Source organism: Struthio camelus, chromosome 1 (genome assembly GCF_040807025.1).
Source record: "Struthio camelus isolate bStrCam1 chromosome 1, bStrCam1.hap1, whole genome shotgun sequence".
NCBI lineage: Eukaryota > Metazoa > Chordata > Aves > Struthioniformes > Struthionidae > Struthio > Struthio camelus.
The window spans coordinates 197,237,074-197,254,351 of NC_090942.1; the positions used below are offsets into that span (position 1 = coordinate 197,237,074).

Here is a 17,278-nt window from a genome sequence, read left to right on the forward strand (position 1 = left end):
GGCATCTTCAGGACTGCAGTGGGAGCTGCTTTCTCACCAAGAGCAATTCATAGTGTCTTGCATGCAGGTGAGGCAGTGATTCTGAGCTCCCACAGGAGGAAGATGCAGCATTAACGGCCCAGCCTGCATGTTGTGAGACAGAAATATCTTGCTATCCTGAGTACCAATTATCTCTTGCTAGGTAAAATAGCCCATTTTGTACTTGTATTAGCATACAGTATTTGCTCACAGATGTCATGTTAGCCTAAAGTATCAGCCCGTCATTTCTTCTCCTACACTGAGCACCGAGTAGTTTTACTGCAACTGCTAAATTTCCTTGACTCTTATTTGATATGAATGGAAAAATGGGCAAATAACTGCTTTCTAGTTTAAAAGAGAGACCTTAAAGGCTCCTTGTGCAGTTCAAGATCATGTTTTAAAATGATGACTGGGAAGAAAATTGTAAAGGTTTTTTTTTTACCATAGGGATTTTTTTTGAAAGGCAAGCAACAATCCCTTTTTGGTTCCATCTAAAAGAGTAAGTCATGATGAAACAGGAGTAAAGATAATAATGAAAACTCTGTTAAACACATGTATACTGTGAAACTATTTGTTTCCGCAGGAGACTGTTAGGCTGGGAAGATTATAATACTTTAGAAATACTTCTATTCTAATCCTGGGGATATTCTTCAGACTTTTAAGATTTTTAAGGACTCTAGGTAGACTCTAGGTAGCTCTAAACAGTGGCAGCAACTCAAGCAGAACTACACTTTCTAAGACTGCACTAGGCACAAGACAACCTTAGAAGAGAGAATATCCACAAATCATCCACATCCCTTCCTGCTACAACTTGTTTTTTCCTAGAAGTGACTAAATCAAGTCACTTTAGTAACTTATTTCTGTGATGAGTACAACATTTCAGCAATTTACTTTTCAATTTACTTTTATGAATAATATATTTTTAATAATTCTTATTTTCATAGCCAACTAGACTATATGTAATTTCTCATTCCTCCACATCTTATACCAATGACGTTTTGACACTTTTAATCCAGCTTGTTCTAGAGAAAAACTCCATAGATATGCATACCGTAATGAAAATTTTCTGAAGAACCAAAAGTTCAAAGTATTCATTCATGAGCTACTCCTACATACTTCAAAAAGGCAATATACTTGTACCCCTTTAACTGAATAGTTATTTAAAATGCACTCTAAAACAGGTGACCCAAAGAAATCTGCTTGATGAGCTGAACTCTGAAGGTATTTTCCTTACAAACTGTAACATAATCTAATATAAACCTTCAGCATAATTCAAGAATAAGTGAGGGCTGGTATGGAACAGTTGTTTTACAAAGTTACTAACAATTAAACATTTTATTTGAAGTAGTGTGCTTCTTGTGAACTTAATCCAAAATTTCAGAGGTGCCACATTCTATATACACATTATAACGGAAAAAGTCCTATACACGTACTGAAGGATTACAAACTCTTCCACTGCCACTATTATCACTTGCCCCCATTTAGTGGCTCACTGTATACATCTTCCTACTTTAAAAAGCATTTTATCTTGTTAAAGGTCTGCACGGTACGGAAAGGCAAAGTGGTTTTATGCTAACCCAGACAGCCAGTGTGGTCTTTGATACAACTTACAGCAAACAGTTTTGAAGTCTCCCAAGAGCAGGTTGCTCTAAAAGTCACAGCTGCCCACAATTCTGTGTAGTACCTCTGCTACCATACCACACATCCCTTCCATATTGTGGGGGACAAAGACTATAATTTGGACAGAACTTTAATAATGTGTTTAAGGTAGCCCCATATATTGCTCTTTTAGAGGAGAAATTGTGTAGTGTTCTGACACCAAAACAATTTAGAGGAGTATGAAGATAGCCTGCACAGCAAAGTCCTCCCTGCCTCTGCAGAATGTCTTCATAGCTCAGGCTTGTTAAAGATAACTCTTGAAAACATTTTCAGTTAAATCCTCAGAGAACAGCTCTGAAGCAGAGGATGGGAATTTTTTTTTTTTTCTTTTACTTTTGACTATTAACTATCCTGGATGGCAAGACTTTGTTCACCCTACTGCCAGTCAGGATGGCACATGCGTGACAGTAGCTCCATAGGTGTGAAATCCATTCCCTATTAACTGTTGCTGCGGTGCCTTCACCTTCATACTGGATGCTACAATTTGCAATTTGCTGTACGTCACCTATAGCTACAGCAACTAGAGGCAAATATATATGTCCATAAAAGATCCTTAGACTGCCAAAGGATGGGCTGCCAGATGGAAGACATTAAGTTTGAGCATGTTAATGAAGAGGAACAAGCCTGCAGGCATGGGGGAAGGGGAAAAGAAGTTGTTTGGAAAAAGTGTTGGGTCACAGAACTGGAAGGATGTCAGAGAATCCACAGTCTTTGCAATACTGTGTAACTGCATAGAAAAGACTAGGAATTCCTGATCTATAATTTCAAGAACTATTCCTATTTTTCCTGTAACATATTTAAAAAAAAGAAAAAGAGTTCTTCTTTTCACAGTCCAGTATTATGACTATGTTTTGAGAAATAAAAAAAAAAGTATATTGGAAACATGTATAAAACATTTCCCAGTGGTAAAGTGAAGAACAGAAATTTTGTAATGGTAAAAGAAAAAGTAACAAAACCCCAACCTTGACATATAAAAAATAAAAGTTACCACTTTTAAGCAATACTTATTACAATTACAATACAAGTAAAAATTTAAACCCATCTGCTAGAAGGTCTGTCTAACAGTAAAGGCTTATGTAACAATGAAATAGCAAATACTGTTCAGAAATGATACAGAAACAGATAATAATAGTAACTGTATTAGATTGAAGGTTCTTCTGGCTACTGCTTGAAACAGAAACAACGACCGCTGTTTATATCAATCTTGTGAGACAGACATTCAAAAATCACATCCCATGTTGTAAAAACTATAAGAAAATCGAGCTTTGTTGCATGGGGCAGAAATATGTATCAGAAGCTTTAATTAAAACACCTGGTATCATCACTCTATAACAGACATTTTTAGTTACAAAAATTACAAAGGTCCATAATGATTTCCAAACACCACGCTGCAAAATACCGGAAATGAAACTAGAAATACTGAAAACAAAAATAATACTAAATAAATAATACTAAGAACACTAAAAACTTGACATATCAAGACAAGCAATAAAGATGTCCATGAAACCGACACATCTAATGAAATGCAAATTGAGAAAGATGGTGGAGATATTATAAACAGGAGTTAAAAGCATCTTTAGGCATTCTTCTAAGAGTAACATGTTTTATTTCTCTTAATTACACATGCACAAGAATTATTATTGTTAAGCAGCAGGAGCATATTTGGTGGAGTTTAAGGGTAAAAGGGAAAAAAACAATTCCAGAAAAAGATCTTACCATCTAAATAGAGGGATGCTAAATACTCAGATTCAATCTTTTCAAAGTTTATTATGAATAGAATGTTAAGAGACTATATTTTTGTGTGAGAAGTTTCATACTATGACTTTGCGAAAGAAGCCGGCCAGATGTCTTCTAGGAAAGCCATGTGGCTGCTACATGGATTGCTGGAAGTAGGCTTAGAAGGCTTAGGATATCAGATGATGATGAAGTTATATTCAAAAATTGGTGAGGTGACATAAAAGCAGGGACATAAGGCGTGAAGAAACACATACAAGGCTGGTAGAGAGGGCACTGGTAATAAATACCTGGGGAGGATGATGCAGATGAAATTGTGGCAGTGGGCAAACACGGGATGCCACTGTTGGCAGACTGCTGAACGGCCAATGACTGCTGAAGGTCAGCATTTTTCTGCACTTTACCTTCTGTTTGCTACCATTGCATCAAACTAGCAGGGGTAGCAAGGAGAGAGGAAACAAAGGAGTTCCCTGCTAACTTGTTTTGCAAGTAGTGTCCTGGGAACTGACACCTGGAGGAGGTAGTGTGGAGAGCATGGCAGTCCAGCTGGATGAATCGCATCCCAGCAGTAAGGCTAGAAGGCATGCCAGGACTGCCATATTCAAAAATGTCATGAGAGATGAAAGGCTTTTTTGTTATCTTTTGTGTTGTGCTGCCAAAATGTGAAAAATTAAAACAAAAAGAGAGATGTGACAGGAATGATTGGTGAAATTTCAGCAGAAACGTAGACAAAGTCAGAGCTGTAAAAAATAAGAATGGAAAAGGACTTGATAGAGCACCCTAGAGTTAGGCAGTGATGGATTCAAAAAGAAAAATAATAGGGTCTAACTGATAGATGATTTTTACTGGGCTGTTCTTACGGGAGTGGGAGTGAGACAGACAGACAGATTAAAATGTTTCTTTTAACAATATTTCTACGATTCTGTGAAATGGAAAATCATAAAGAAAACATATCGGGAGACAAAGAAATTGAAAAGCATGGACGAAAGGCTTGAGATGCTATTATTGACTGGTGAAGAAAAAGTAACACTGAGTTAGGAAAACAGGAGTTTGTAAGTTTATAAGGAACAGAGAGGTAAGAAGACAATAAGTAACTATGGAAACTACGGGAAGAGAAATAATTGTAAAAGTGGATGGGAACAGAAAGAAGTTCATGTGAATAATAAAACAAATATCATCTTCAGATACAAAGGCTTTAAGAAATGGAGTAAAAAAGGCTGGAGAAGGATTTTGGTGATAATACCAGTGGTTACTGGAATCTCAAAAGCAGTGTATTTTTAGAAAGTTAACTCTGAGTGAACAGACCAAACTCCTAGATTTTTGCCCATCTGAGAAATCTTCTACTACAGTCCGCTCAAATTTTGAATTTCAAATTGAAATTGAATTTCAATAAACATATTGAAGAAATTCTAGTACAGAAGGTACAGCCCCTGAAAATGAGAGCTCTGCTTTCAGTATACAAGATATCATAGACAAAACCCTGGACGTTCCTGAAGCCAATGGAAAAACTTCCACTGATATTAGTCAGCTGGATTTTACTTTCTTGTGTGCTATTATGGTTGAACAAATGGAAAACACATCATCTCAGAAGCAAGTGAAGGGAAGCTTAAGAAATTCTTCTTCCCCTAAAAAGACAACTGTTAAGCTGCAACACACAAATACTGATCTCAGTGAAAGTTTTTAGCAGATTTATGAATTGTTTTCATCCTTCACAAGGGTAAACAACTTAAAAACTTTTTCCTTCCTATCCGTTTCAAAAATTTTTACCGTCCTCCACTCTCCATAGGGGAATTTATGGTGCAAACTACTGTGTAATTTGATAGCAATCTGCGCTGCAATATTTTCAGTTCTGTTAGAATGAACTATTGTTTTCTTTTTTGTTTGCAAACTAATCCCCGACCCCACAGATAAACCCTAAAATTCACAGATTTCTGGAGTTCATTGCTTTACGCAAAAGTAGCCCAAATTCACAAGTCTCAGAATGATAAATTTTAAAATATATTATAGATCACCTAACAAATACTCTTGAAAACCCAGTATTTATCCAGAAAATATATGCTGTAAATTTCAAGATATCTTATGTTTACTGTTTCAAAATAACAAGGCTTAATTCTTGCATTAAACGCAAAACCAGAAACTATTTCTAACTATTGTTATTGCTCCACATGATTTTTCTTCTCTGTCATCACAAGTTTCTAATCTGTGACTAAACTGTTTCACATAATTACATAGATGTCTAAATCGTTCTTGTGATACAAGAGTCTTCTGTACAGATACAGAAAAGTCTTCTGAAAATCCAAATATTTTATAACCATCTGAAGATTTCTTTCATCTATTATTTTGTTGACATATTTTGAGAGTACCCCTAAACTAGAAAGTCATATTTTTCTCTCACACAAATAGTGGATTTCCTCCCCTGTTGTATTATAGGCATCTAGTAGCTTTATAGTTACGATTTAGACTACTATTTAATGTACTGAAAAAGCTTGGACTGGTTTGAAGTTCTGAACACACAGGTACCATCTATTTCCATAGCATGGCATGAGATTTTAGTGAGACTTTCCACTTTTTATTATCACTTTTGTTATCTCATGCTTAACTTTCTTCAGAAGTTATATGTAGGCTACTGGCTCTAATGAACTCTAACTTTATTAAATTATTAAGTTAATTTATTGATAGTCACTTCTTTGATATCTCTCCCCTTGACATCGATCACACTTACTACCAAAAGAAAGTGTATAAACAGTGGGTGATTCCCAACAAGTACTACAGTAAATTGGTCCAAAGGAATTTTGCAGAATCCATGCCAAAATACTTATTGCTCCATTTTCTCCCAGTAAGCTAACAGTTACCAGTTCTCTTGGAGACCTTATGTTTCCAATCTTTCCATATTTTCTTGTTAACTGTTTGTTTTGGGGTACCACTACTTGCAGTTAGATTTTGCTTCCCTTACTTAGAGACAGTATCTAACTTGTCTTCCACCCGCAGTAGCTGAGGTTCTAGAATCTGTCTGTTTGCATTCTTATTCTGATGTTCAGATTACAATCACTAATACCTTAATTTATAGGATATCTTCCAAGTCAGTGATGCTAGGACTACCCAGTCACGTTTCAACACTGAAATAAATTTCTTATGTATACATATATACATATACACTCACACACACACACGTATATGTGTGTGTGAGTATATATACATATGCACACATACACATTCCAATGAGACTCCAAATACAATAGTTAGCATACCTCATGGTGGTTCAGATTGATCTTTCGTCCCTTCATGTTTATCAGAACTTCCTGTGATGTCATATATCTTGGAAATCTTGAATAAGTTCCTGTGGTGTACTTGGAAAGACTGGTATTGACTTTAAAGGGTTTTGCATCACATGCTAAATGACCTATTTTTCTGTACTATTTGACGCAGTAGCTTTCCACATACTCCATTTACATCAACTATAATTCCTACTTCTAGTATAAACTTTTTTAATAGTGTGAGAGAATTATTAGACATAACTATACAACTTAGTTTAAATGGCACAGTTTTCATATGGGACTTTGCAATACAGGTGACAGATAGCATAGATTAACCAAAACCAAGTTACTGGTAAAAACTACCAATAACCATCAGAAGAGGAGCAGACGAGTCACCTTTGCAAAGCAAGAGGAAAATTGCCATCACAGTGTTTATCCTATCGGGTTACTGAAGTTCTTGCATTAGTAACGAAGGACAAAGCTGCTGAAACAGAGAACTGGCTACAAAAAAAACGACAGAAAAAACTACCAGAAGATTAAACAAAGATTCCACCAAACTGCTAGAGAAGAATTTTCTAGGAGTTGTTTTAGCATCTCTTTCAGAAAATAGGGAAACGATTTGTGTGACTGTCTTTTTAGGACAGTGGAAAAGGTGCATTTGAGACACATTCTTAAAAAAACCTCCAGCTCCTGAAACTTGTAGAACTTAAATTGGGTGGAAAACTTAAGAACATTCAAGTTCAAAGCTGAAATACAGAAAGGGCAAGCCTCTCTCTCCAGAGGTAAATCTTCAGTTAGATAGATTGGAAAGGAAAATAATGCCAGTAAAGGAGAAGTGGTGGTAACAAAGACGTTCTTTTAGCTATGCTGGTGCCCGAAACACACATTTCTAGAGAAGTTAATCCCAGGATGATCTTGTATAGTCTGATAGCTTGCTTCTGTTCACCAGGAAGATTTATGTAAAATGCAGATAACTTGTAAAGGTATTGTATAGTTGATTGCATACAGTTTGAAAGACTGAAAGAACAAACTGTTCATGAACATACACAAAGACAGCCTGATAATTATCCTCCACTGTCTAGAATTTGTATAGAACTTAGATCTCAAGACTGAGATTTTAATTCTGGAATGCCTGCTATATTATTAACTAGTAGTAAATTTATACCAAGAAGCAGTGGTTTTACAGATATAAGACTAACCATGCATAAAGCTATATGGAAAAAGCATAACAAAAAAGTCACATACTTCTCAAAAATTAGCAATAGAAATGACAAATATAACAACTCAAATGTCTATACAGACAAACTAAACATAAGCATAATTTTTTAAATTATTAAAAAAATTAACATAAAATATACATTTAAAGGAATGTGACAAAAATTTCTATTCAACTGTTCTGTTTGTACAAGTATACCACCTGCTGGTAGCAAAATTATTTTGCTTCTTAAACAAACTGTGTCAAATTAAAATAGGAATAAATGTGGCTGCCCTCTGAACAGAACACACAGGAGTCCTCAAGAAATAGGACAACCTTTTGGCAAGATTATCTTGAAAATGTTTTGCCATTTCATAGCTATAATCTCTTAAGAAAGTGAAGAAACATCTCAGAAAAAAACTGTTTATCTTAATTTTAACAAAATTAAAAGCTGATTTAATAAGGTAAATGGAAAATTTTCTACAGCAAATAATAATTTTGCCATAAAGATGCTATTTTTTGAAAAAGGGCTAACTTTTTAATAGATGAGGTCCTTACGATAATACACTGTACACATGATACTGCATTCTATATGTGAATTTACAGAATTACAGTCTTTCAAATCAAATATTCAATGTAATCAAAATCTTGAGCTTCAAATACATTAAATATTCTTTCAGCAACAATTTTTTAGCCATGATTTGGCTATTAAGATAGCTCAATATTTCTATTCAGCTTGTCAGCCAAAAATATCAAAGCATATTTTTAGTTAGAAACACAGTGACTTTATTCTGTCTGAGGAAGGTGAACAGTTGGTTGCAAAGATACTGGTGTTGTTACAACCAATGGAAAGTAAGGGAAGGAAGGGAAGGGAAACTGTTTTGTAGTTATGTCTTGTCTGTAGCATTGTACTTCCTTCTCTGACTCCCTTCTCTTGTAGAACTGCATTGCTTGGATCAGTTATAGCACTGAAAAGGGAAGACCGAGAATGATTTATTCAAAACCCATGGAGGTACCCTCGTTTTCCTTCTGCATAAGTACTATGTTCTCTCTTTCTATAAGGAATAGGGTATTTTGGTCTTGAGTTAAGCTAACACCATTAGATTCCTTAGGTAGTTTTTTTTTCTACCTTTTGGGGAAAATAAAAAATCAATTTTTCCCTTTGAATTCTGAATGGTAACGATATTATTGCATTAGGAAATCGAGATAATGCATCATTCATAATCTCATCTGGAGGCCATCTCTGGGTCCCTTCTCAGTTTTTTGTAAATGTCACTCCTATACTGTCTGCACCAACACATCACAGAATTCCGAGATACTTCAAGTGTTCTATTGGAGCAGGAACCTCTTGCAAGAATAACAATTTTTTTTGCATTATCTCTGTATTTCAAGAGATTCTTTTATCTATTATGTTACATACGAAGAGCAGGCTCTTAGTTTCTCAAAAAAATCTGCAGACTCATTTGACTTTCCTCCAATTCTATAAGGGTTAAGCACTAGCTAAAAGTTGTTTCAGTTCAAGTCGCTGTACTTGATCAACTGAAAAAACAGTCCCAAGCTTTCAAAGTGGTCATCCAAAGTAAGTCTTTCAAGCTCTTGAAAGCATAGGTGCTTCGCTGCCTTATCTAAAGGTTAAACACTAAAGACTCTGACTTACAAGTAGGAATAACTTATATGTGATTGCAGGTGAGGATGCTGCCCAGCTACCCACTCCGCTCCAGGTGCACAGGTGTCTGAACTCCTTCTGAAATAACTAGTGAAGCAGCTACTGAATCAACAATTCACAGTCTGGTTTCAAGGCAAACCAGCAATGATCGGTCTTAAAATCTAGAGCTGCACTTTTAACATAAACTGCAGTGACAGCTAGGACTGGTAATCTCATCAGGCACCCCAGTGGACGTTATCCCTGCTCATGAGTCAAAGTCAATGGCATTCAGGGATAGAAATTTTGTCACTCAGAAGCTTTAATCAGAAGAAGGAAGAAGAAGGAAACTTCAGAAGAAGGAAAAAATGCTTTATCTAAATATTTAAGAAGTGTTATTCTAGAACTAAGTCGCACAGCTTTTTTTTTTTGACACTATTTCTGAAAAACCCATAACGAATTACTGTTTCAAACCTTTATACATTATTTAAGCTGCAGCTGCTTAAAGACAGCTAACTTATAAATCCAGCAAGGTGAAGAAATAATTAGCTTCCTTGATGCCTATCAACTAACAGCAACAGTACTGAAAATCTAATGAATAAATAATCAAGTTTTACCTAAGTAATTATTTTAATTTTCATCATGCAGAGCTGTTTATTAAAATGCAAGTCTAATAATATGCTACTTTAACAGAATGATTGTTTTCACAAAATGCTGTTTCAAGGTTGGTAACTGGAAGTCTTTGAATTCAAAATTTATAAAAGTCTGAAGTATTATACTTTCTGTCATTTTTTTCAGGACAATTTTCTTTTTCCCCTCACTACAATGTCACGATAAAGTACATAGACCTAGCTTTCTACCTAACACTGTTCTTAAGAACTGAAATGAAGACATGTTGGCCCAGTCAGCGGATGGTTCTCGACTGGTGTACAAACACCTACTCTGATCCATAAATGCAACCTGTACTGTTGAAATAAACATTTGCCAACAGCAGAGCCACAAGTGCTATGGAATGCTTTAATAGAGACCACGTTTACTACAGTATCAAACAAGTGGCAAAGCAATTTTAACCTTGACTTTTTTTTGTTCTTGGGAATTTTTGTAAGAGTTAAGAAACAAGTCTGGCAAGCAAATCAAACTGTTCTATTTATACTTCACTATTTCTGACAGTCAATAGGCTCTTTAGAAGAATAGAAACAGTCTTTTATAAAACATCCCAAAATATACCAGCATGACCGAATGATTTATTTTTAGCTCGGCAGAACTTACGGGAGAAGGAGCAGACATGACATAAAAACCAAAAAAAAGGCAACACCAGATTAAAAAGTCCTTGTTTTTTTGTCTTGAAAAATCTTTCTATTTTTGTGGGTTTTAAGAAATAAACACCAAAGAATTTTTGCATACAAAGTATTTTACAAAACGTTACCCTAGATATAATTTTGAACTTTTTTCCTCCTTTTAGCTACCTAACCTGTCAAGTAATTGTGTGATGACCATTATATATAGTTGAATTTTTCCTTAGCTCTAGTATAAATCAGTGACATATGACCACCTGTATTCTTTTACATTTTCCATGTACTTTCACAGTTCATATTTTTTCTATACTTAATATTGTATAGTATGATTTCCTAAAGGGAGATGCCTTGCAAATATAATATATAACATATATTTACAATGTATGTTTTCATAGAATGTACATGTTCTTGTGCAAAAGGATACTTCTAGTTAAAGAAATATCAGTAGCAGCAGTAGAATAAATTTATACAAAATCATAAGCTTTTCTGTATAGAATCCCCATGAGGAATTACAATCAGGAACTTTTCTGATTAAGCTAATTTCATCTTTTACATGTTCACCACATAATTTATTAATACTGTTGCCAAAATTTGAATGGAATATCAGAAAGGAAAACAGCACTTTGCACCCATTTACTGCACCAGAAAGGAAACCTGACTTTTTCAGTGCTGTGGCAGGCTTTGATGGCAGGCTTTGATGGGAGAAGAAATGATACATCTGGCAACAGAAGGAAGTACTACTCTGTCCAGAGCACAGATAACCAAAATTCCTGATTCAAGAAAGCACAAATCAAAACCTTCATGTGAAAGTGAACTACAAGCTACAAGTTGGGAAGAAGTAAAATTCTAGGAGTCCAAAAGTGGGAGAAAGTGGGACAAAATGGAGATGGTCTCGGTCTGTAGCTGGGTCTCAAGGCAACTTGGCGACTTTGCTATTTTTTGCTTACTTTCTCAGAGGTGTGAATCTGGACCATCCAGAACTCTTCCTGCCAAAGTCCCTTGTAGGCCTGGGAAAGAGCTTTTCTTAAAGTGCTGAAAAGTCACATGTGGCTTAAGAGTCATGAGCAGGTCATGACTGCTTCAGAGCTTCTCCAATTTTTAACGCCTAGCTTGGAGGAAAACACTATCTGCTCTCTCCCTTCTTTAATTAATTTTAGTGTTTTGCAACCTCTTGCTTCATTTAGCTGCTCCAGATTTCTGCCCTGTAGTTGAACAGAAATTATGTTTGAAGATGCTATGAAGTTGATTATCACCTAATTTTGGAAACTGTTTTTCCTGTAGGGACCAAATTGGCTATGGACTGGTGGACTTTTTTCTCATTCCTTGCAATCTAGGAAGCACACTTCAGTTACTGAGAAGTTCATACTAGTAGTATGAACAGTAGTAATTTACTGGAAGATTTAAGTTGTCAAATTATATCAAATGAAAGGTGAGTTGAGTTCCTTTTACCTAACCGAGGACGTCAACACTGCGGGCACTTAAATAATCACCTGAAGCTCATTTCACAGGTAACGGAGAGAACTAGGTGCACCTCAGGAAAAGTTGGGTGCCGACTGCTCTTGTCTCAAGCGGCAAAGGGCCACTAGTAGAGAAAGCAAAAGCCTGGGTGGGGTTCACAGGAGAATCTTGCATCTATGTATTGAATTATCAATTCAAATATTATTATTATTATGTATTGAATTACTTGTATTGAATTATCAAGGGGAGAATCACGTCAGAGAATGCACACCACTAAGCTAAATCTAAGAGGCAGAAAATGAGAATTACAGGCTATATGTATCCAGTTAAAGGACAGAATTGCAGAAAGTGGTCGATAGACCTGTCCCAATCTCACATTACTACTAAAGCTACACAGATGTCTCTTTTTATCACCTGAATGACCTGCTAGAGGGAATCTTGAAATATGCAATAGACAAAACTCCCAGAAATCACCCCCTCTGCATTTAATGTGTACATTAAACAGTTTCAAAGTTCCTCTTTTAAAGAACAGGGCTACATATTTACTGCTATAAAATAGCAGTGGAGAATCAGAGGGTCAGCACTGAAAATCCCCTGATTCAAACGGTAATTGCCTCACTGGAAAAGGAGTTATTTTGAACTGAAATAATGAATATAAAATTATATAAATTCAAGTATTGAAAACACAAGCTGACGCTTCTTAAAGTCTATGTTATTTAAACAATTGAGAGAGCCTAATAGTTGAATAAATAAAAGCAGAACACTACTATTCATAATAAGATGCTAAAAAAACCCTTTTTTTAGACAGTCTGAATTTGTTGTGTAGTAAACGTTCTCTCTCTATATACATACATACATACACACACACACACACACACACACACACACACATATATATGTTTAAAGAAATATTGGCATTTAGGCTCAATCTTAAAAAGCAGTACGAGTTTGTTTAAGTATAAGCCCATGAGTAATCCCATTAAAGTCAATAACACTAGCTACATATTTAAGTAAACATGATTCAGGCCTTTAAAGCATTTAACTCTATCAAATATTCAGAAATTGTTTTAAACTAGGGCTAGATTATCAATGTGCTTTTCTGCACTGCAGACTGAACACTGCTAGACTAAGATATATAGAAACTGCTATTTCTTACATAAAAATAATAACCAAGCTCAGGTTAATTTGTTAGCTTTTTGTGTGTTTCTAAAACATTTGTTTTTTTAAAAAAAAGCAAATAACCAAATAGAAATACCAAACTAATAAAAATCTTCCAATGTATCCAGTAAGAAGTGAATTGAATTGACACTAAAGTGTGATAAGCTGCTAAGAGACTCTGAAACATTTTCAAACTCTAGAAAATGAATTTTGATTCTATTCTGATACTTCATAGGACTCTTCATGACATAAGTATCTGTAACACAGCTATGAGTACTAGATCAGCTTTTGTCTCGTACCTCAAGCTTTATTTAAACCAAACTAATGTGGTATTAGTTGGGTCAATATGTATGTCAGGCCTGCACTCTTCATTGCTCAACAGTTGTGTAATTTTTTTCCTAATGTTTAACTGAAGAAGTGTAAGATTACAGCTCCTTGTCCTACCAACAGAATTCAGTTCTTTCATATGTATTTTTTCTCTACAGATGTTTACAGACTAAGATCTTGACCTTCAGTCTTTTTTTTCCAAACCATCTAAATTAAGTTGCTTTAATGACACCGATATTACGCATTTAATCATACCCAACTTGAAGCATCCTTGTCTTTCCGTAAATGTTCTATATTCTCTGTAATTAGTGATGTAGCTTCAAACTGCACATACAAACCAAGGCACAATATATAGCAGATCTATCATGGTTTTAATGGCAATCTCCTCCCATGCATTAGTAAAGCTGGACCAAGAAGCCAGCTGCTCTTTTTATTTTAATATAGAATCTGTCAAAGCTATCCTATGAGTTTTTGAAAAACAAGCATTCTTGTTCCAAGGGAAAAAAAAAAGTTCTGCCTCAGTTTATCTTAATTCTTATAAAAAAGATGCAGTATTTTCATTATTTAGCTTTATGGAGACACTGTAACGTGCTTTGTACATATAGTGTTATGAAAATACTCTTGCTCTTACCTACATCACAATTACAATACAGTGTTGAGAATTAATTCCTAACACCATCAATATTAGCTTAGCAATATTAGGCCGTATAGCTCAACGGACTGATAACGGAAAACCACTCTCACCCAACAACTGCAGTATGACTATGACTGTGCTGAGTTGATGAGGAGCGAGAAAGCAGTGTGATTCAGAACTTATTCCCGCTCAATACTTGGATCACATGTCCTGAACTTTCTTTACAGGCCACTTGATGGAAACAGTGCTGGTGATGCTGTCTGACCAGCCCTTGGTCAGCAGCAGGACCGCCAACGCTTGTGCAACAAACACTCCCTTTGCTGACACCTGTAGATATCATTGTGGCCTTCAGAATTACTACTGTGAGACAAAAGATACACATTAAAAATCACTGAAAAGAAATGGACTTAACACATGCAGTGTATCAGCAACATGTTCAGGCTAAGTATACAGCTATATAGCTATGGCTGTAAAGCTATGACTGGCACTTCTTCCCACTGTACTAGGCCATCATCGTGCAAAGAAATTCAGAGCTCAAAACTGTCTATCAGACACTGATTTTCTAGAGTTTTATCAGTCACCAGTTCATACTCACAAACTCAAACTCAGTTATTTCTTCCCTTAGAGTCTATTCTGCCATCACTAAAATGCACCAGAGCATGGAAAAGTTCACATGCTCAATGTCTGGATTTAGAGGAGATAGGTTCACAATAAAAACTGAAAAACAAAACAGACAATAGAAAGAAAATACAAGAAGCATTACAGACAATGGACAGATGAATGGGTAATAGCTCATTTATTTATAAAATTGGCATTTTCACTATAAATGTTTAAAAAAACTGTTTAGTGAACATCTCTAAAACCTTCAATTATGCAGCAGGCTTTTGAAATTAAGCAGGAAGAAAACAATAAGGTTAGAAAACTGCCCTTTCTGCTATTAAATGCTCTTCTGGCTTAAGTGAGATACAAACCCTTGAAAAAAATCTGTATTCTACTTCTATTCCATAGGAGAATGTTGGCAGCATAGCAAAATAACAGAAAAAAATGAGCATAACACAGTCATAATGCTCCAATGATACCAGAGCAGCAATAAACACAGCACTGGGAACATATGGAAACCGCTAGAAAGAGGAAGAAGAATACATTATCGTAGTCTTTACTCTTAAAATTCAATTTTTGCCCAAAAGCTACTTTATCTCATTAAATGCGCAGGATGTATCACTAGGGAAAGAATTATGGTTACTCTTTCTAATTTTCAAGTGTGTAAATTTGCTAGCAAAATATTCTTCCTTTGTACCTTTCATATAAAAAAAAAAAAAAAAAGAAACTGTTATTAAGCACTGTGAAATATGGATCTACTCTTAACTTCACCAACATATAAAGGCACCAGAATGCAATTCACTTTAGATCATTACGTCTACAGTCTCCCGAGTTACTTACCGCACTGTGAAAGCCTAACTCAATAAAACAGGCTTTGTCAGGGAAGCTGTTTCTTTCACAAATGTATGCTCCAATAGTAATTTGTGTCTAGATTGTTGGAGCTGATTTTACCTGAAGATAAATACAACTATGCAAAAAAAAAGCTGTGGCTGATACAACATGCTTCCCCCATGAATCAACAAGTGTTGTGGAACAGAATGTCACCAGATTTTTCTCATGATGCTATCTCACTTTACACTAGGAAAACATTAATTGGAATAGGGACTGGAAGGACTACATATACATGGCTTGAGACCAGGCTCTTACCGCATTGCTCTAATTTAGGATCCAAGTTGTTACTATTTTTCTCCTTTTGAAACTATTGAGTCTGTGTAGATGTGTGGATTTGGGTGAGGAAGCTTTAAACATCCCTGGTTAGCCTCCTAACAGCAATATATCTACAGCCTGGCACATCCCAGATGGGACGGGTGGGTGGGAAAAGAGAGAGAGAGAGAAGCAGTACATGCGTATGTCATTCTCTTCTCTCTGGCTATTACACAAAGTAAAATAGCTCCAGATGGAAGGATTAACAGACACCTACTCCAAAATAATCCACAGAGTGTTCAGGCAGTCTCCTGGAGGATTGACAATGCCAATTTAAACCTTCCCAGCTAAAGAACGGAACAATGACTGAGAGGTCATGTTAGAGATCTTTAATATTATGAATGGCATGAAGATGGTGAATAGCCAACGATGACTCTCTACTTCTCATAATACAAGACTTAGGGGGAACTGAAAGTTATCAGGCATCAGGTTCAAAAAAAATGAAATTGCTTTGTAGATATAAGGAGCTACATGAGTTTTAAAAGTGATTAGACATTTCCCTTCATAAAGGAAAAAAAAACACCAAATGTTATTAAACTCAAGAATACCACCTCTAGCTCAGGAAGTCCCTGAGGTATAAACTGTTGAAAGTTGGGAGGAAATACTGGAGAAGTATCACTATAAACCCACCCAGGGAAATACTATACTCTTCCCTAGGCATCCTCTACTGGTAACTAACAGATACTGGACTAGCAGGCTTGTGATTTGATCCTTGTAGCTTGCAATTATAACATTTTCCACTGCTATTTTTGGGCTGATTCCCCAGTGTCATCAAAATTGGCCCATGTCAACTACGTTTCAGGCAATTAACTTTATTCCTTAGGTTAACATCAAGTAGTAGGTTAATTCATGCCATTGCTCAGCTAACAAACATAGGACAGCGCAGTCTCAGCAGGAGGACTTAAGCTGTGAAATTCTTTATATGGATGTAAGCTTGGCCCAAACCTCTGAAGGCGTGCGTATAAAAGATAAAACATACTTAACGATAAAAGAGGAATTAATCGGTCTTGAAATTCAGCTTCTACTATCAAAAACCTAATTTTATAAGTTTTTAATTTTTTAAAAATATCATGAATATTATTCTGTAATCCTCAAATAAGA

At 35.6% G+C, this 17,278-nt stretch overlaps 1 protein-coding gene across 13 annotated transcripts in view; it reads right to left on the reverse strand.

Moving 5' to 3' along the window:
* The window catches only part of NBEA (neurobeachin), a 530,623-nt gene that overhangs the window by 193,415 nt on the left and 319,930 nt on the right, over nt 1-17,278 (reverse strand). The window lies entirely within an intron of this gene.